General features: G+C 41.7%; 1 long non-coding RNA gene across 1 annotated transcript in view; it reads left to right on the plus strand.

Moving 5' to 3' along the window:
- Positions 1–9,019: 9,019 nt before the first annotated feature.
- Positions 9,020–20,994, plus strand: part of LOC123772638 (uncharacterized) — a 22,665-nt gene continuing 10,690 nt past the window's right edge. The window contains exon 1 of the long non-coding RNA XR_011222506.1: positions 9,020–9,222. This is a non-coding gene — a long non-coding RNA (uncharacterized lncRNA). The remainder of the gene's footprint in view (positions 9,223–20,994) is intronic.

Genomic DNA, 20,994 nt, shown 5'->3' on the forward strand with positions numbered 1-20,994 from the left:
CTCAGTGCATGTTATAGATCTTGTATTTAAGGCACATAAAGTTACTCCATTTCTAATATTTTCCCATGACTCAATGGTGACTCTCGTGTCTGCAGGTAAGGACTCCATACCAGCAGCACTTGCCCATTTATCTACTAACTCATTAGCAACTTTCCCTGGATCTGAGTGAGCAATGAATTTGGTCTTACAACCCCTGATTTTGTTTACTGCTCTCCATATGTCTTTAAGGTTCTTAGTATTACCAATGGACTGAGCAAATTCTTGCCAGTATCTGTCCCGCGCCTCCTTCCTCACCTGACTGTATTCCCTAGCCACTTCCAACATTGTATTTTTCTCTTCATCCCTCATTCCATTTTTTAACCATTCTTTATGCGCACTCCGTAGCATTCTCTCCCATCCCTTGACTTGCTGATCATTGGAATATTTAAATTTCTTAGGTCCGTGCGTCTTGCTTCCCCTGCCCCCGTTATTTTCCCTCTGTACTAATTTCTCTATGTTCTCGACCATGTCCTCGTAAAAACTATCAACGCAGAGCGGCGTGTAATGTTGATACCAATCTCCCATATTTTGAATAAAATAATTTTTCATATCTTTATTAATATTTAGCCTTTTCCTTTGAAAGTGGACTTGTTTTTTCCCCAGTGGTAATTCAACGTTCAAGGCAAAGTGGTCACTAAGTAGTTCCCGAACAACCCGAGCCTTCCCCATAATCCCCTGAGAGTTTAAAACGCAGGCATAGTCAAGCCGTCCTCCCCTGATGTGAGTTGGTTCATTGTTTCCCAAGAGACAGGTATCTGGATGATCTTGTAGAAACTGTAACCACTTGACCCCATTAGCATTAATACTACCCACTGTCCCAAGGCTTGTGTGCCGAGCATTAAGGTCCCCAATGACCAGTGAAGGATTAGTATAAATGCAGTCAGGCAAATAGTTAGCGTCGAAGCAGTTCCTGGATACATACAAATTAACTACAATAAATTCCCCTTCCCTTAATGATAATTTAACACAGACACTCTCTATACCTTGCGTTTTTGATGGCGGTTCTACTAACTCTGCTGGTATGGAGTTCTTAACATAAATCGACGTCCCTCTGATGTTATTTGCGGCGAAGAGGTGAAACCCTTTATAACCATTTAATTTCAATATGCCTTCATTCCTATCCCCTGTCTCCTGGAGAGCTACAACATCAATATCATTTCCCATCACATAACAATGAACATCTGTAACCCTGTTTCTTAAACCATTAACATTCCATGACAACACTTTCAGTCTAGGGTGATCCATTATTAATCAATTCACTGTCTACGTCATCCCTGATAAGTTCACTAAATGATAGCCATACGTTGTATAACATCTCCCACCTCCTCCCAAGTTCACCAGTAAAAGCGACATTGCGATTCAAAAGAGATTTTTTCAGTCCTGTGACGTCCATTATTGGCCCAAATGATTCCTTCATTTTATGTGTAATTATAGGGTTCTTCCTTTCACTACGACTATCATCCTTCACACACACTTCACTTTCCTTCATTTCATCACTCAATATTTCATTTTTGTCCTCAACCACTATATCCTGACTATCCTTCACCGTTTTGTGATTTTCCTTGACCTCCTGAACGTTTAATTTAGCCTCGATGGACTCGATTCTCTGCCCAAGATTTTGGAGGAACTCACCAACTTTTTTAAGTTCAGCCCACACTTCCTTGACCATATTATTATGACCCTCTTTCTGAGCCACAGTAGCCACTTCACTCACCGTTACACTGTCACTGCCGGAGTCCTGAGTGGTGGCGTGGCTGCTTGTTGCTGGAGCCTGCCTAAGTAAAGGTGACTCTTTTACCCACGCATTCGTCCGGTTCACTGGCACTGTTTGGGGCAGACTGTTTTGCTGTGCTCCCGGTGTCTGGGTAAGAGCTCTTGCTTGCTCTGTAACATTCACCGGCCGGAGAACAGCCATACTCGGCCTCTTGCTACACACAGCCGAGCTCGCATTGTGAACACCTCCACAGTTGCAGCATCTGGGAACTATTTTCTCTCCCAGATTCAGTCTGTTTCTACACACAGTAGAGAGGTGAGACTTTCCGCAGAAACGACATCGTGGATCATTTTGACAGCTCCAGGATTTATGCCCCCATCTGCAGCATTTCAGGCATATTATGGGGTCTTCCACATACTTTGCTACATGCCTGTAGCCAGCCCCGGTGATGAACACTTTCTCGGGTACTTCACCTCTCACTAGAGCCACTCCGGGAGCTTCTGCTCCACGGCTCGTCAAGTTGGCGCTCCGTCGGCCCACCAAGCGAGCTGCGTCAGTTAGCAGCATCTATCTAGTAGACCCGGAATGGTACCTTTTTCAGTCAGGAAAACCTGATTGTTTTTTAATGGCCTCTCTGGGCATACGGGCACGCTTACGGCCACGGTAGCGAGATGTCATGTTCCTACTTATAGCAGCCAGCTTCCGCTCGCCCTTCGGGGGTGGGGGTTCCGCGGCGCTGGCCCTCACGGGATTGGGGGTACTCCGACGGAACCCCCAAAGTGATAAGCCAAGAATACGAGATCTCTCTTCATTGTATTTGATTTAATCATTATATCGGCTATCCAATAATTTTATTTCTGTATAATAATTTATGGTTATTCACTAATCATTATTAGTCACCATAATTAATTCCACTTTAATCATCTATTTATTCGTTATAATAAGCTACTAGGCTTCCTTATTTAAGGATTATCAATTATTAAATCATTAATTATGACTATTATTAATTAATTATTTGTTTTAAATAATTAATTATTATTATTATTATAAAATAAACAAGTCCCCCACTCAGTGAGCGTTTTCTTCCAACCGCAGAAATACCAATTTGATATTCCAAGAGTACGACTTAGTCAAACTAGAAATGCTTTACAAATCAAGGGACCTCGAATGTGGAATGACCTTCCCAATTATGTTAAAGACTGTATCTCTCCCAACCAGTTTAAGATAAAAACTAAGTACTACCTAATTAACTCACCATCTCTCACTATCATCTAGATAGGTGTAAAGCTACCTTGTTACTTTAAAATTGCACTGTATCTAGCACTACCCAATTTCCTACCTCACCCCCAAAATGTCAACCCATGTCTTCTATTTTAAACAATGCTGTTTTGTTGACCAAATTGTATTTTTGCTTATTTTTCTGCCATGTCCCCCCCCCCTTTTTTCCATTTTTTTTCTTATTTTTTTCTCAACACAATTTATACTTTAATCTCAATTTGAATTAACTTTTAGTCTTAGTGTTTTTCCTGCCCGAAATGCTTTGCGTAATATAGGCTTTAGGCATTGTATGTACTAGATCTATCTATAAATCTATCAACTTTTGTATCTTACCTTGTATGTATGTACTTTACCTGAATAAAAATTTGTATTTGTATTTGTATATTGCTAAGAAAAAACTGAGCTCTGTGCTACTTTCAGGGGGGAAACAGGAGAAGCAAAAAATGGCATCACAGATCAGCCTGCTGCCTCGAAGAACTTCACCTGCTTGAGCAAGCCCGTGAGCTCCTGCCTGTAGAGAGGTTACCTCCCTGAGAGGATGACTCTTGCAAGATTATCATCAATGAAATGGTAACGAAAAAATCCAACATGATACCACAAGAAATGAGGCACAAGTATCTCGAGGAAATTTATATAGAAGCCGGTGATGAACTAGATGAAATCTACACTGACGGGTCATCTAATCATGTCAATGGCAGGGCTGGTGCAGCATACACGGTAATTAAGGATAATGCTTTCCAACGCAGAAATGAAGAAAAAGCACGTATTGAGAACTATGCCTCTTCAACACAAGCAGAGCTAACTGCCATTGTTATGGCGTTAAGGTTTCTTGAACGGAACACTAATGGTGCAGTGATTTGCACCGATTCAAAAGCAGCACTGCAAAGCCTAAGTAAAAATCGGGCAGAAAATCTTCCAATAGTCGCTGAAATTAAAGAGCTGTGAGAGTACTGACCAATCAGGGAAGAGTCATCAAGTTTCTGTGGATCCCCTCTCATGTTGGAATATGTGGGAATGAACGAGCACCTTCAGCGCCTTCAGCTGGTTGCTGAAGGCGCTGAAGGAGACCATATTGAATACTTCATACCCAAGAATCTACTACAAATTAGAGGTATTGTCAGGCAACATCACCGTGACAAGGTAACTGAGGAAAGGAGGATAGAAGCACAAACCAGTGAATCTGTACGATGGTACAACATGGTTGCAGCTGGCAATCCCAATCAATATGGACGAAGAGGAGGACGCGGGAGAGAATCAGTAATAGCGAGAATCAGTCTTGGATACAAATATCCATGGAGATATGGATTGGAAACAACAGTTGATCAGCGAAGTTGCAGAATCTGTGGTGAGAGTGACGGACACCGCCTTGACCACTATCTACGTGAATGTGAACACCTGAGAGACATTAGAAATATGTGTAGAATAATAAACCCTTATTGAGTTAGGTTAGTTAGTTTAGTTCATTTATTATGCACCCCATACCCATCTTGTGGGCGGTAGTGGAAAGGGTTACAGAGGCACATAACGGGCTCAGGGACTGAACCCCACAATTCATTTAGCTAAGCAAGTTACAATCTTGATGAGCTAGTTACAAAATACAATATAAGTCGTCACATCAACAATGGGTTCGAGATCGACCACAAGTACAGTTTCTAAATTAAGCAACTGACATATGTGGAGAGCTAGTGTCACAATTTATATGTTAAGAGCAACATTAAACAAACTTGGAGAACAATTTCACAAATATTGGGATCAAAGAAGTCTTTAAATAACAAACCGACTCTCCTGTCTAATAACGATGGTCAGCTTTCAGCCTCTGATTCTGCTATTGAGTTCAATAGGTTCTTCTCTTCCATTGGTTCATCCCTTGCTAATGATATTCCATCTTCCAGTACTGACATTAAGGACTATCTTACAGGGAACTATCCCCAGTCTCTGTACCTAAAGCCTATTAATTCCACTGACGTCAATGAGATAATCCTTTCCCTTAAAACCAAGTCTGGTGCCCTTGAGGAGATACCAACTTTAATCTACAAAAAAGCCTCCAGATCTCTAGCCCCTGCTATTGCTTTGCTCTTCAACAAGTCACTTGAACTCCAAACCTTTCCAGATATTCTAAAAAAAGCGAGAGTAACGCCTGTCCACAAATGTGGTGATCTCACAGATGTTAACAACTACAGACCTATATCAATCCTGCCAAACTTGTCAAAAATTTTTGAAAAACTAATCTATAAGCAGCTTTACTCATATCTATACAATACAATACAATACAATACAATTTTATTTAGGTAAGGTACATACATACAATAAATATTTACAAGGATTGTTTAACTTATAGGTATAGCTAGTACATACAATGCCTAAAGCCACTATTACGCAAAGCGTTTCGGGCATGATAAACTTAAATGACAAGCTTAATACTAATTGAGCATAATGAGTAGAATGAAAACAAGAAATGAAAACATAGATGAAAAAGCAGCACAAATACAATTATGTCGACAAACAGCGTTCTTTAAAGAAAAAAAACAGACATTGGTTGACAATAGAAGGGTAAGGTAGGTTACAGGGAATTTATTAGGTATAGCTTCGCTTTTAACTTAAACTGGTTGAGAGAGGTACAGTCTTTAACATGGTTGGGAAGGTCATTCCACATTCTGGGCCCCTTGATTTGTAGAGCATTTCTAGTTTGATTAAGTCGTACTCTAGGAATATCAAAACTGTATTTATTTCTGGTGTGATGCTCATGGGTTCTGATACAACCTTCTATGAAGCTTTTGAGATCAGGATTGGCATTATAGTTTAGCGTTTTATATATGTATAATACACATGAGAGAATGTGCAGTGACTTAATGTCTAACATATTCAGAGATTTAAGAAGGGGTACCGAGTGGTGTCTGGGGCCAGAATTGGATATTGTCCTAATAGCAGCTTTGTGTTGAGTAATTAGAGGACGTAAGTGATTTTGGGTAGTAGAGCCCCAAGCACAAATACCATAGTTGAGATATGGATAGATAAGGGAGTAATAGAGAGTCACCAGGGCAGGGCGTGGTACATAATATCTGATCTTAGAAAGAATGCCCACAGTTTTTGAAACTTTTTTTGATATGTTTAGAATGTGTCCCTGGAAATTAAGCTTGTGGTCAATGAGAATGCCAAGGAATTTGCCATCTAATTTGTTACAAATTTGGGTATTGTTTATTTTGAGATTTATTTGATTAGAGGATTTATTGCCAAACAGAATATAAAAGGTTTTGTCAATGTTAAGGGTGAGTTTGTTGGCAGTTAGCCACAGATGGACTTTATTTAGCTCAGTATTTACTGTGGCATTTAGAGCAAGGGGATCAGGACTGGAGTAAATGAAGGTTGTGTCGTCAGCAAATAGAATTGGTTTGAGGTGTTGGGAGGCATTTGGAAGGTCATTAATGTAGATGAGAAAGAGGAGAGGGCCAAGTATGCTGCCCTGGGGAACACCAATGTTGATGGGTAGGGTGGGAGAAATTGTATTATTCACAGAAACATATTGGAGCCTGTCAGTAAGGTAGGATTTGAGGTATTGTAGGGAGTGTCCTCTGACTCCATAATGATGTAATTTAAGAAGAAGGTTTTGGTGGTTGACAGTGTCAAAAGCTTTACGCAGGTCCACAAACAACCCAACAGAGAACTCATTTTTATCAAGAGCTGTATGAATCGAGTTAAGCATACTAATAAGTGCATCGTTAGTGCTTTTTTTTTGGTCTGAAGCCATATTGGCAAGGGCTAAGTATATTGAGTTTGGCTAGATATGAGTAAAGCTGCTTATAGATTAGTTTTTCAAAAATTTTTGACAAGTTTGGCAGGATAGATATAGGTCTGTAGTTGTTAACATCTGTGAGATTACCACATTTGTGGACAGGCGTTACTCTCGCTTTTTTTTAGAATATCTGGGAAGGTTTGGAGTTCAAGTGACTTGTTGAAGAGCAAAGCAATAGCAGGGGCTAAAGATCTGGAGGCTTTTTTGTAAATTAAAGTTGGTATCTCCTCAAGGGCACCAGACTTGGTTTTAAGGGAAAGGATTATCTCATTGACGTCAGTGGAATTAATAGGCTTTAGGTACAGAGACTGTGGATAGCCAAACTCTAGCCAAACTCAATATACTTAGCCCTTGCCAATATGGCTTCAGGCCCAAAAAAAGCACTAACGATGCACTTATTAGTATGCTTAACTCGATTCATACAGCTCTTGATAAAAATGAGTTCCCTGTTGGGTTATTTGTGGACCTGCGTAAAGCTTTCGATACTGTCAACCACCAAAACCTTCTTCTTAAATTACATCATTATGGTGTCAGAGGACACTCCCTACAATACCTCAAATCCTACCTTACTGACAGGCTCCAATGTGTTTCTGTGAATAATACAATTTCTCCCACCCTACCCATCAACATTGGTGTTCCCCAGGGCAGCATACTTGGCCCTCTCCTCTTTCTCATCTACATTAATGACCTTCCAAATGCCTCCCAACACCTCAAACCAATTCTATTTGCTGACGACACAACCTTCATTTACTCCAGTCCTGATCCCCTTGCTCTAAATGCCACAGTAAATACTGAGCTAAATAAAGTCCATCTGTGGCTAACTGCCAACAAACTCACCCTTAACATTGACAAAACTTTCTATATTCTGTTTGGCAATAAATCCTCTAATCAAATAAACCTCAAAATAAACAATACCCAAATTTGTAACAAATTAGATGGCAAATTCCTTGGCATTCTCATTGACCACAAGCTGAATTTCCAGGGACACATTCTAAACATATCAAAAAAAGTTTCAAAAACTGTGGGCATTCTTTCTAAGATCAGATATTATGTACCACGCCCTGCCCTGGTGACTCTCTATTACTCCCTTATCTATCCATATCTCAACTATGGTATTTGTGCTTGGGGCTCTACTACCCAAAATCACTTACGTCCTCTAATTACTCAACACAAAGCTGCTATTAGGACAATATCCAATTCTGGCCCCAGACATCACTCAGTACCCCTACTCAAATCTCTGAATATGTTAGACATTAAGTCACTGCACATTCTCTCATGTGTATTATACATATATAAAACGCTAAACTATAATGCCAATCCTGATCTCAAAAGCTTCATAGAAGGTTGTAACAGAACCCATGAGCACCACACTAGAAATAAATACAGTTTTAATATTCCTAGAGTACGACTTAATCAAACCAGAAATGCTCTACAAATCAAGGGGCCCAGAATGTGGAATGACCTTCCCAACCATGTTAAAGACTGTACCTCTCTCAACCAGTTTAAGTTAAAAACGAAGCTATACCTAATAAATTCCCTGTAACCTACCTTACCCCTCTATTGTCAACCCATGTATGTTTTTTTTTTTTTTTTTCAAATCAACGCTGTTTGAATGTAATTTTCTGTAATAATTTGTAATTGTATTTGTGCTGCTTTTTCAACAATGTTCCCCCCTCTTTTACCTCTATTTTTATTTGTACTCAACACATTTTGTTCTTTTTACCCATTAGTTTTAAGCTTTAGTCATTAGTGTTTTTTCCTGCCCGAAACGCTTTGCGTAATAGTGGCTTTAGGCATTGTATGTACTAGCTCTATCTATAAAGCCAACAAACTTTGTAAAATCTCTTTATGTATGTACCTTTACCTAAATAAATATTATTATTATTATTAATATTATTATTATTATGTTTGTCCTGCACACCGCCCCCCATCCAGTGGGCAGCGGTGGATAGGTTACTATCACTTAGTTACTACCTACAGTTTTCAAACTGGGGATAATTGGCTAAAATTTCTGGTAGCAGATCATTTTGAATGAAATATTTACACATCGCTGGAACATTGGTTATAGAATTGTCTCTAAAGTCACGTATCTTTTCACTCCATCACATAGTGACGGAGGGTGTGCGAATAATTTTGTTGATACAGTTTACATTTGGTCAGGTCTACATCGGCAGAGAATGAGAATTCCCAGAGATACTTGTAACCGAGTCTAAGCCGAGCAGTAGTAGTAGTAGGGAGAATGTGGGAATGTTGGTACGCCCGGACGGCCGTCAACAACAACACCCTGAGGACGATGAGACGGGGCTGCGCTGGCTAAGGAGCTGACTCCCTCAGAAGAAAACTTGGCCACCTATCCATAATACATGGAAAATTATCGTGGACAGACCGAGTGTGGAGGCAAGTAAGTCTGCGAGTGTATAATGTGTTAATGGACACACGCGGGTGAAGGAGAGGTTGTGTTTGACAAGAGGTGAGAGGACGGGGGTCATGCTGCTGCTGAACAACTTGTACAAATCAGTAATGAACGTGTACTGTTAAACTGTCTGGCGCAGAGGGAATTGTAATGGGGATAACCCTTATATAACACAACATACAAGTGGGTGACATGTAGGCAGGGGCATGTGCAGGGGTCCCGGTAGTACAGCCGGGCTCGTTTTCGACTCGATCTAGAAATTTGGGGTTCGAATCCCTGGCGAGACAAAGGGTTGGTCGCATTTCCTATCACCTAATACTCCAGTTCACCTAGTAGTGCATAGGTACTCAGGAGTTAGTCAGCTTTTTGTGAGGATGCATCCTGGGGAGGGTCAGTAATTCGACACTGGGGGGGAGGGGGATGTGGGACCGCATAAAGCCTAAAGTATACTGAATGTATAATCAGCTGCCTGTCTCTCAAGACAATGAATTATTATTATGTAGTAGTGGGGTTTGCATGTGGTGGATATGTGGGCCTGCAGTCCGCTCCAAACAACAGCCTGTTGGACCAAGTTATCACAAGTCAAGCCTGGCCTCGGGCTGGGCTTGGGGTAGTAGAAGAACTCCCAGAACCCCATCAAGCAGGCAGTTGGTGCAGTGATTAGTTCTCGGTATGAGTCCTGTCCAGGCTAGACATTTGGGCAAATTTCCTTGCACCTGAAAGCTCTGTTTTCATCTAGCAGTAAATAGGAACATTGGAGTTAGTGGACTGTCATGGGCTGTATCCTAGGAAGGCTGCATTGTCCTAAGGGGACCTCTGTAAGTTAACCAGGTTCCTGACCCCTTACAATAGGAAACCATTCCTACCTAACTATCTATAATGAGGGCTTAATATGGTACAATATTCTTTAAGTAATTTTTTATTTTTTTTTATTTTTTTGTGAGTACATAAAACAAAGCAAAATTTAGACATGTGATTGTATTGGGTACTGTAGTCACAATTTAATTTATAATGATAAAGTATTAGGTTAGGCAATGCATTTATTTTGTATTTTTGTCACTTTTGGCAAGTCTTGAAGGGAGCAAAATGTTTGAGGTAGGGTAAAATTGTCAATTTCTGGACAATTGACAAACTTACTGACATTCTCAATAAACTAAAAATAATTATATTATACATTAATAATACAGTGTATAACCATTGACTGTGTTATACAGTGTAATTACCAAAGTGTCATTACCTAAATGTAGTAACAGGATGAGAGCTATGCTCGTGGTGTCCCGTCTTCCCAGCACTCTGTCATATAACGCTTTAAAATTATTGACGGTTTTGGCCTCCACCACCTTCTAACCTAACTTGTTCCAACCGTCTACCACTCTGCGAAAGTGAATTTTCTTATATTTCTCTGGCAGCTTTGTTCCATTAGTTTAAATCTATGACCTCTTGTTCTTGAAATTCCAGGTCTCGGGAATTCTTCCCTATCAATTATAGTTACTATTTTGTACGTAGTGATCATATCGCTTCTTTTTCTTCTATCTTCTAGTTTTTGCATATTTAATGCCTCTAACCTCTCGTCATAGCTCTTGTCCTTCAGTTCTGGGAGCCACTTAGTGGCATGTCTTTGCACCTTTTCCAATTTGTTGATGTGCTTCCTAAGATATGGGCACCACACAACCACTGCATATTCCAGCTTTGGTCTAACAAAGGTCGTGAGCAATTTCTTATTTTGCCATCCATGTATTTAAAAGCAATTCTGAAGTTTGAAAGTACAGTATAGCATAGGCTCCTCGCACAAAGTTATTTTGTGGTCCTCAGGTAATAGTTTTTTATCTAGCACCACCCCTAGATCTCTTTCTTTATCAGAATTCTTTAAAGATTTCTCACATAATTTATAGGTTGTGTGGGGTCTATGTTTTCCTATTCCACATTCCATAACATGGCATTTATTCACATTAAATTTCATATGCCAAGTGGTGCTCCATATACTTATTTTGTACAGGTCTTCTTGAAAGGCATGACAATCATCTAAGTTTCTTATCTTCCCTATTATCTTAGCATCATCAGCAAACATGTTCATATAATTCTGTATTCCATCTGGTAGATCATTTATATAGAGAATGAACATTACTGGTGCAAGAACTGAACCCTGTGGTACCCCACTTATGACATTTCTCCAGTCTGATACATTGCCTATGATTACGGCCCTCATTTTTCTCTCAGAAAATTTTTCATCCATGTTAGAAGCTTACCTGTCACCCTTCCAATATGTTCCAGTTTCTAAAACAACCTCTTATGTGGAACTCTGCCAAAAGCCTTTTTTAGGTCCAGATAGATGCAGTCAACCCAACCATCTCATTCTTGTAAAATCTCTGTGGCTTGATCATAGAAACTGAGTAAAATTGTTACAGTATACAGAATCTTCCAGATCAAAAGCCATACTGACTGTCTGATATTGCCTGTACAGTACATAGTTTTTCTCTAGGTGTTCTACCCATTAAGTTTTAATTATTTTTCCAATAGTTTGACTATTACACTTGTCAATTATACAGATCTATAAATGAAGGGGTCTTCCCCTGTTGCCACTTTTGTAGATTTGCACTCTGTTAGCCTTTTTCCACACATCTGCTCTGACTCCTGTACACAGGGATGCCTGAAAAATCGTTTGAAGTGGAATGCTGAGTTCAGGTGCACGTTCAGGTGAACCCATGGTGAAACTCCATCTGGACCAACTGCTTTGTTCTTACTTAGCTCCTTTAGCATTTTTTTCACTTCAACTCTAGACACCTCTATGTGCTCTATGTGCTCTGGAATTCTTATTGTGTCTGGTTCCCTGAAGATTTCATTTTGTACAAACACATTTTGGAATTTTTCGTTTGATGTTTCAGACATCTCCTTTTCATTTTCCGTGAATCGGTTTCCTATTTTGAACCTCTGAATAATATCCTTTACCTGTAATTTGTTGTTTATGAATTTATAGAATAGGCCTGGTTCTGTTTTATATTTGTCCATTATGTGTGCACAGTGTAATTACCTAAGTGCAGTTACAGGATGAGAGCTGCGCTCGTGGTGTCCCGTCTTCCCAGCACTCTTTGTCATAAAACGCTTCGAAATTACTGACGGTTTTGGCGTCCACCACCTTCTCACCTAACTTGGTCCAACCGTCTAACACTCTGTTTGCCAAAGTGAATTTTCTTATATTTCTTCGGTATCTTTGTTTAGTTAGTTTAAATCTATGACCTCTTGTTATTGAAGTTCCAGGTCTCGGGAAATCTTCCCTATCAATTTTATCAATTCCTGTTACTATTTTGTACGTAGTGATCATATCGCTTCTTTGTCTTCTATCTTCTAGTTTTGGCATATTTAATGCCTCTAACCTCTCCTCATGGCTCTTGTCCTTCAGTTCCAGGAGCCACTTACTAGCATGTCTTTGCACCTTTTCCAGTTTGTTGATGTGCTTCTTAAGATATGGGCACCACACAACCACTGCATATTCCAGCTTTGGCCTAACAAAAGTAATGAACAATTTCTATAGTATTTTGCCATCCATGTATTTAAAAGCAATTCTAAAGTTAGAAAGTGTGGCATAGGCTTCTCGCACAACGTTCATTATGTGGTCCTCAGGTGATCGTTTTCTATCTAGAACCACCCCTAGATCTCTTTCTTTATCAGAAGTATTTAAAGATTTTCCACATAATTTATAGATTGTGTGGGGTCTATGTTCTCCTATTCCACATTCCACAACATGGCATTTATTTACATTAAATTCTATTTGCCAAGTGGTGCTCCATATACTTATTTTGTCCAGGTCTTCTAGAAGGGCATTACAATCAACTAATTTTTTAGCCTTCCTATTATTTTAGCATCATCAGCAAACATGTTCATATAATTTTGTATTTCAACTGGCAGATCATTTATGTAGACAATAAACATCACCGGTGCAAGAACTGAACCCTGTGGTACTCTACTTGTGACATTTCTCCAGTCCGATACATTGCCTCTGATTACTGCCCTCATTTTTCCATCGGAAAATTTTTCATCCATGTTAGAAGCTTACCTGTCACCCCTTCAATATGTTCCAGTGTCCAGTACAACCTATTATGTGGAACTCTGTCAAAAGCCTTTTTTTTTAGGTCCAGATAGATGCAGTCAACCTAACCATCTCTCCTGCAAAATCTCTGTGGCTCAATCATAGAAACTAAGTAAATTCGATACACAGTATCTTCCAGATTGAAAGCCATACTGTCTGTCTGATATTATATAGTTTTTCCTCCAGTTCTACCCATTTAGTTTTAATTATTTTTTTGAATATTTTGACTTGTCAATGATACAGGTTTATGATTTAGGGGGGGGGGTCTTCCCTGCTGCCACTTTTGTAGATTTGGAACTATGTTAGCCTATTTTCACACGTTTGCTACGACCCCTGTACACAGGAATGTCTGAAAAATCAGCTGAAGTGATATGCTGAGCTCAGGTGCACATTCTCTCAGAGTCCATGGTGAAACTTCATCTGGACCAACTGCTTTGTTCTTGCTTAGCTCCAAAAGCATTTGTTTCACTTCGTCTCTAGATACCTCTATATGCTCTATGTTGTTGTCTGTAATTCTTATTGTCTGGTTACGTGATGATCTCATTTTGAACAAACACACTTTGGAACTATTCGTTTAATGTTTCACACATTTCCTTTTCATTTTCCATGTATCTGTCCCCAATTTTCAACCTTTGAATATTATCCTTTTCCTGCAACTTGCTTTTAATGAATCTATAGAAAGGGCCTGGATCTGATTTACATTTGTCTGGTATACCTTTCTTAAAGTGTGTACACAGTGTGGTGATAGTAAGTATCTTATTGTACCTGGATGGGGTTCTGGAAGTTCTTCTACTTCCAAAGCCCGGCTTGAGGCCAGGCTTGAGGAGTGGCTTATGTTTCAGTGTTCAAATAATATATTATGGTGCACATATTAGTGACATGAATATATCATGCATACTGATCTAAATACAGTTATTGACAATGCAATGTATCATTGTACAGTACTTGGTAAAAACCTTGGGAAAATACTAACAACACGTAGAATGTAAAATACTGTCGGTATTCGATAATCTGAATCACGTGGGGCCACTCCATTCGAGTTACCCCTTTTTTTTGAGTTAGCTGAATTTCTTACCTGTATCATAAAAAAATTGTCATTTTCACAAGCTTCAGTCACTGATAGCTAATCTTTAATAATGTATAGCATAACTTACTTGCTTCTTAACACCTCCATGGCAATTGATTTTGTAACCAGACATGGTCTGGTTACAAACCTGATGACTACTGTGAATACACCTTTGATCAGTTTTCTATTAAATCCCTTAAATCCTTCATGACTGTTGGAGTTCTCTATAGATTTTCCAATACTGTACTAATATAACTGCATTCTCAGAAAACCTTAGGAATCTTATTAATAACAATCTCAATAAAAATCACATTCTAGGAGGTGACTTCAATATTGACCTGTGTCAACAAAATAACCCTCAAATTGACTAATTCCTAAACAACATGAACTCCTGTATGCTAATCCCCACAATCACCAAGCCCACCTAAATCACTCAAACTCCATTACTACCTTGGATTACTTATGGACTAACATAACTCTCCTTGCATCTGGTATAATCACTGACAGAACAACTGACCACTATCCTACCTTCCTCACAGTAAACATAGACATTATTCAAACTATCATCAAGCTACCATTCAGCTTGATGATAGCTGACTGGTTTGCAAACATAGTTATTATTTATAGGTGTCACCTTATCCCTTATCTTAACAAAGACTAATGGTTAATAGCGCTTCTTTTCCTAATGACACAGGATGGTAAGAGCTTGTTATCCTCCATCAGCTCATCTGATCCCTGACCTAGAGACTTATAATCTCTATATAAGACTCTATTCGGCACAACTGTAAGCGTTTCTCAGGTTCAATGCCCAGCAGAGCAGTTGTGACCATCGCCCGAGTTTTCTCTGTTGTAAAAAAAAAGCATTAATTGGAGTCCTGGGCACAGGGCACAGCTTGAGGAATGAGAAGGATGTAGATCGTTTTAGAACAGAAAGCAATTCAGGAAATAAAGAAAAATCCAAAATACTACTTCACATATGCGAAATCAAAAGCAAAAACAATTGCCAATATTGGACTATTTGTATGAGTGAAGGTTCATACATGGAGGATGACAAAGAAATTAGTGAAATCCTAAAAAAACAGTATGAGAACATGTTTAGCACTCCAATAAACAACATGAAAGTGGAAAATCCAGACAATTTCTTTATGCGTGATATCCAAACCCCCTGTAAATATAACTGATATCAACACGAGTGTACTAGATTTTGAAAGAGAAATTGAAAACATGCCCATGCACTCGGCTCTGGGGCCAGATTCATGGAATTCAATATTTATAAAGAAATGCAAGGTGCCAGTAGCACAGGCACTTAGTATAGTGTGGAGGAAGAGGCTGGACACAGGGGAAATACCAGATGTACTTAACCCTTAACATGCTAGGGGTATAATATCCTTTCTTCCCCACAGGCACATGTAATTTTGAAAAAAAAAAAATAATTTTTTCTTCCCAACCTGTTAATTTGTGTTCACTGATCACGGGAAAAATAATAAAAAAATCGTAAGTGGTATATATTGCCCGCTAAAGGGCGGGGGAAGTCTGGCAAAAAATAGGCGCCGACTCAGCGTGTGTCCCAGGCGGTCTGTTGCTTGCCAGCTGTCAGGCCGGAGTTGCCACAAAGAGATAATTACCAAATTATTTCAATGTCTCTGATTGATTTTTCATAGTTTTTTTTGCTGTAATATTATTCAATAGTGTGTAGTGTGATATATTTATATAATAAAATGAGTGAATCATTGCTGTACTCAAAAATATGGTGTGCATATTGTTGATTCAATTATGTTCATCAATCAGTGAACAAATACTTTGTCGGTTATTTCACTATAAGCACAGGTTATATATAAGTATCTGCATGTTTTGTTCACTATAAAGAACCACTAAGTAGCTATTATGAGTCAAAAAGTAACGAGGAGTGACCGTCGTGTACCAGCCAGCCACTTCCGCCCTCCCTCAAGTTATCTGACTCACCCACATTCTCCTCCCACAATACTGTTTTTGCTATAATTCACTATATACAGACGTTATATATAAGTATATACATGTTTTGTTCACCATAACTGTACCTCTTAGCTTGTATGGTGAGTAAAGGCACAAAGACGTAGGACCTCACACAGTCAGCTTATGGCTGCCGCCCTCAAGGCCAAACGCACTAATATTTCTCCTCCAACAATACTGTGTGGTGTTATTACGCTATATACACACATTATATATAAATATCTACCTGTTTTATTCACCATACTTGTACAAATAAACTGGTATGGTGCCCAAAGACCATCGTGGTAACCAGTAAACAACACCGTCGTCTGCACGGTGGCGTCGTGCAGACAACGCCACCACCCTCACCAAAATGGCGGTTCCCAGCCTTCTCTTGCTGTTTATACCCTCTATACACACGTTATATATAAGTATCTACATTTGTGTTCACCATAGCGAACCACTAAGCTGGTATGGTGAGTACAGTCAATAAAAGGTGGCCACACACAGTCAGAAGACATCGCCACCACCCTCCCTCTCACAGCATTACTCCTCCCTCCATGGCGCACAGCGCTAAATATCACCACAATCCTGCTGTTATCAGAACCCTGGTCAGTTTTATCACAGTCAGGGGTCTTCTGTAATAATATCGCTACATAATAGCATGAACAAGTATATTTTGGCATTTTTAGGCGATGCTGTGATCACAAGCTGAACAGCAGTGCTGTTAGCTCATGCTGCGTGCGTCAGGTTTGGTTGCTCACTCAATACTGAGGCCAATAACACCCGGGAGTTTGGCCCACGATTTAAAAAAAAAAATGGCGTCTGTTTACAAGAGCCCTGATGAAGGTGTGGTGAACCCCGTGTATCCGCGGGCCGTTTAAATCTTGCGTAGTACTCCAACACGTCATATGATGTGATGGCAGTTGACTGGAACAATGTCCAACACGTCATATGACGTGATGCGCACTTTAAGGGTTAAAGTAGCAGACATAGCCCCTCTACACAACGGAGGGAGCAAAGCAGCGGCAAAGAATTATAGACCGGTTGCACTAACGTCCCACATAATAAAAAGTATTTGAGAGTGATTAGGAGTCGGGTCACCAGTTTTCATGGAGACCAATGACCTTCACAACACAGGCCAACATGGATTTCGAGCAGGAAGATCGTGCCTTTCACAGCTACTTGATCACTACGACAAAGTCACTGAGGCATTAGAAGAAAAACAGAATACAGATGTGGTATATACGGACTTTGCAAAGGCATTTGATAAATGTGACCATGGAGTGATAACACACAAAATGAGGTCAATGGGGAATAACCAGTAAAGTAGGATGCTGGATACTTGGTTTTCTGTCGAACAGGTCACAAAGAGTAACAGTCAACCATATAAAATTGAGTCCAAGTGTAGTTAAAAGCTCTGTACCTCAGGGTACAGTCCTTGCACCACTGCTTTCCCTTATTCTCATATCAGATACAGTATAGACAAAAATACAAATCACAGCTTCGTATCATCCTTTGCAGATGACACAAAAATCAGCATGAAAATCACCTATGCTGAAGACATTGAAAAACTTAAAGCAGATATTAATAAAGTTTTTGACTGGGCAACAGAAACGTCCTCCCAGCGACTATTAGAAATATTGCCGGAATGACCGTGGACATCTTCAAGAGAAAACTGGACTGTTTTCTAAGAGAAGTTCCGGATCAGCCGGGCTGTGGTGGGTATGTGGGCCTGCGGGCTGCTCCAAGCAACAGCCTGGTGGATCAAAGTCACAAGTTGAGCCTGACCTCGGGCCGGGCTTGGGGAGTAGAAGAACTCCCAGAACCCCATCAAACAGTTATCAAGCAGGAATTGATATATTTATATAATAAAATGTGTGAACCAAAATTATGGTGTGCATATTAGTGATTCAATTACAATACAACCTCGATTCAACGTACTATATGGGACCGACCCCAGTTCATTGGAGCGTTGGATTCGTTGCAAGAGGTGAGTCCGTTTAATTACCACAAGCTACCACAAGCTACACAAGCTTCAGAAAGCTTCCTGGCAATACGTTAGTAATGAATAAATATGATATGTTAGGTTAGGTTGACCTAACCTAACCTAACCGACGCTTGGATCGTCGACTTGATTTGGCGTCACCAGCTTTTTATTTTCGCCTAATTTCTTTATAAAAAGATACTTTTTCAGATTAAAATTATGTTTTTTCGTGTTGTACATTCAGCACCAACATTATAATGAGTAAATATATCATATTTATTCATTACTAACGTATTGCCAGGAAGCTTTCTGAAGCTTGTGTAGCTTGTGGTAATTAGACGGACCGCAAGAGGTGACCTTCCGGAAGCGTTTGCATGTCTTTTTTTTTCTTGTAGACAATAAAAATGTATTATCATATTATATACTGTACCTATATATTATTACTTTACTAACAAATACTGTGTTACATTTGTTATTTACCTTATTGTTGGAGTTAAGTCCATCTTGAAGTCTCATGGAGTTGTGAATGCTGCACAGTAAATACATACTGTAGTGTATTATGCCGTTAACACTGTGTTGAGTAGTTCTGCTGTATGTTGAGTACTACAAAAAAGTTTATGAAAACTATTGTACACTAAAATTACTGCAACTTTAATTTTAACACTATATTTCGATTTGTCAGGCTGGAGTGTTCATTCCGTGACTTTGTTGAACATATCTACACAATCAAGGAACATCCGTGCACCATGTTGGCTCCAAATGCACTCATTGTGTCAGTGATGGCTGACTGGTGGGTGGATGGGCAGGCAGGCAAGGATGGAGAGGCTGAAATGTAGGCAGGCAGGCAGGGAGGGAGGCAGGCAGGCAGGCAGGCAGGAAGGGAGGCTGGCAGGCAAAGCTTGGGAGGGAGAGGCACGGAGGGAGGCAGGCACGGAGGGAGGCAGGCACAGAGGGAGGCAGGCAAGGAGGGAGACAGGCACGGAGGGAGGCAGGCAGAGCTTGGGAGGGAGGCAGGCAGGCAGAGCTTGGGAGGGAGAGGCAGGCAGAGCTTGGGAGGGAGGCAGGCAGACGGGCAGAGGCTGGGAGGAAGACAGGGAGGGAGGCAGGCAGACAGAGGCTGGGAGGGAGCCAGGGAGGGAGGCTGGAAGGGAGGGAGGCAGGCAGAAGCTGGGAGGGAGCCAGGGAGGGAGGCAGGCAGGCAGGCAGAGGCTGGGAGGGAGCCAGGGAGGGAGGGAGGCAGGCAGGCAGGCAGAGGCTGGGAGGGAGGCAGGCAGGCAGGCAGGCAGAGGCTGGGAGGGAGCCTGGGAGGGAGCCAGGGAGGGAGGCAGGCAGGCAGGCAGAGGCTGGGAGGGAGCCTGGGAGGGAGGCAGGCAGGCAGGCAGGCAGGCAGAGGCTGGGAGGGAAGCAGGGAGCCAGGGAGGGAAGGAGGCAGGCAGGCAGGCAGGCAGGCAGAGGCTGGGAGGGAGCCAGGGAAGGAGAGGATGGAGATGGATTGATGGAAGGATGGAAGGATGGATGATTTGAGGGATGGAGGGAAGTATGGAGGTTGAGTTGAGCAGAGTGTGTGTGTATGGGCTGTAGGGGTTGGGGGGGTTGGGGGAGGTGTGTCGGTGGTGGTGAAGGGACCAGCTCGCTGATAACCCTAACTCATTGACCCAGTTAACTTTTTTTTTTAACTTGATTTGTTTCTTAAATTCTGGATGGATGGAGGGAGAAAGGGGATGGATGGAGAGAGGGAAGGAGAGAGGACTGGAGAGAGGGAGGGATGGAGGACTGGAGAGAGAGAGAGGGAGGGAGGACTGGAGAGAGAGAGGGAGGGAGGGAGGGAGGGAGGGAGGGCTGGAGAGGGAGGGCTGGAGAGGGAGGGCTGGAGAGGGAGGGCTGGAGAGGGGGCTGGAGAGGGGGCTGGAGAGGGAGAGGGAGGGCTGGAGAGAGAGAGGGAGGGAGGGCTGGAGAGAGAGAGGGAGGGAGGGATGGAGAGAGGGCTGGAGAGAGAGGGCTGGAGAGAGGGCTGGAGAGGGAGAGAGAGGGCTGGAGAGGGAGAGGGAGGGCTGGAGAGAGAGGGAGGGAGGGCTGGAGAGAGAGAGAGAGGGAGGGAGGGAGGGATGGAGAGAGAGAGAGAGGGAGGGAGGGATGGAGAGAGAGGGGGATGAAGGGATGGAGAGAGAGAGGGAGGGAGGGATGGAGAGAGAGGGAGGGAGGGATGGAGAGAGAGGGAGGGAGGGATGGAGAGAGGGAGGGATGGAGAGAGAGAGAGGGAGGGAGGGATGGAGAGAGAGAGAGGGAGGGAGGGATGGAGAGAGAGAGAGGGAGGGAGGGATGGAGAGAGAGAGAGGGAGGGAGGGATGGAGAGAGAGAGAGGGAGGGAGGGATGGAGAGAGAGAGAGGGAGGGAGGGATGGAGAGAGAGAGAGGGAGGGAGGGATGGAGAGAGAGAGAGGGAGGGAGGGATGGAGAGAGAGAGAGGGAGGGAGGGATGGAGAGAGAGAGAGGGAGGGAGGGATGGAGAGAGAGAGAGGGAGGGAGGGATGGAGAGAGAGAGAGGGAGGGAGGGATGGAGAGAGAGAGAGGGAGGGAGGGATGGAGAGAGAGAGAGAGAGGGAGGGAGGGATGGAGAGAGAGAGGGAGGGAGGGATGGAGAGAGAGAGGGAGGGAG

The sequence above is a fragment of the Procambarus clarkii genome, chromosome 50 (assembly GCF_040958095.1).
Source record: "Procambarus clarkii isolate CNS0578487 chromosome 50, FALCON_Pclarkii_2.0, whole genome shotgun sequence".
Classification (NCBI taxonomy): domain Eukaryota; kingdom Metazoa; phylum Arthropoda; class Malacostraca; order Decapoda; family Cambaridae; genus Procambarus; species Procambarus clarkii.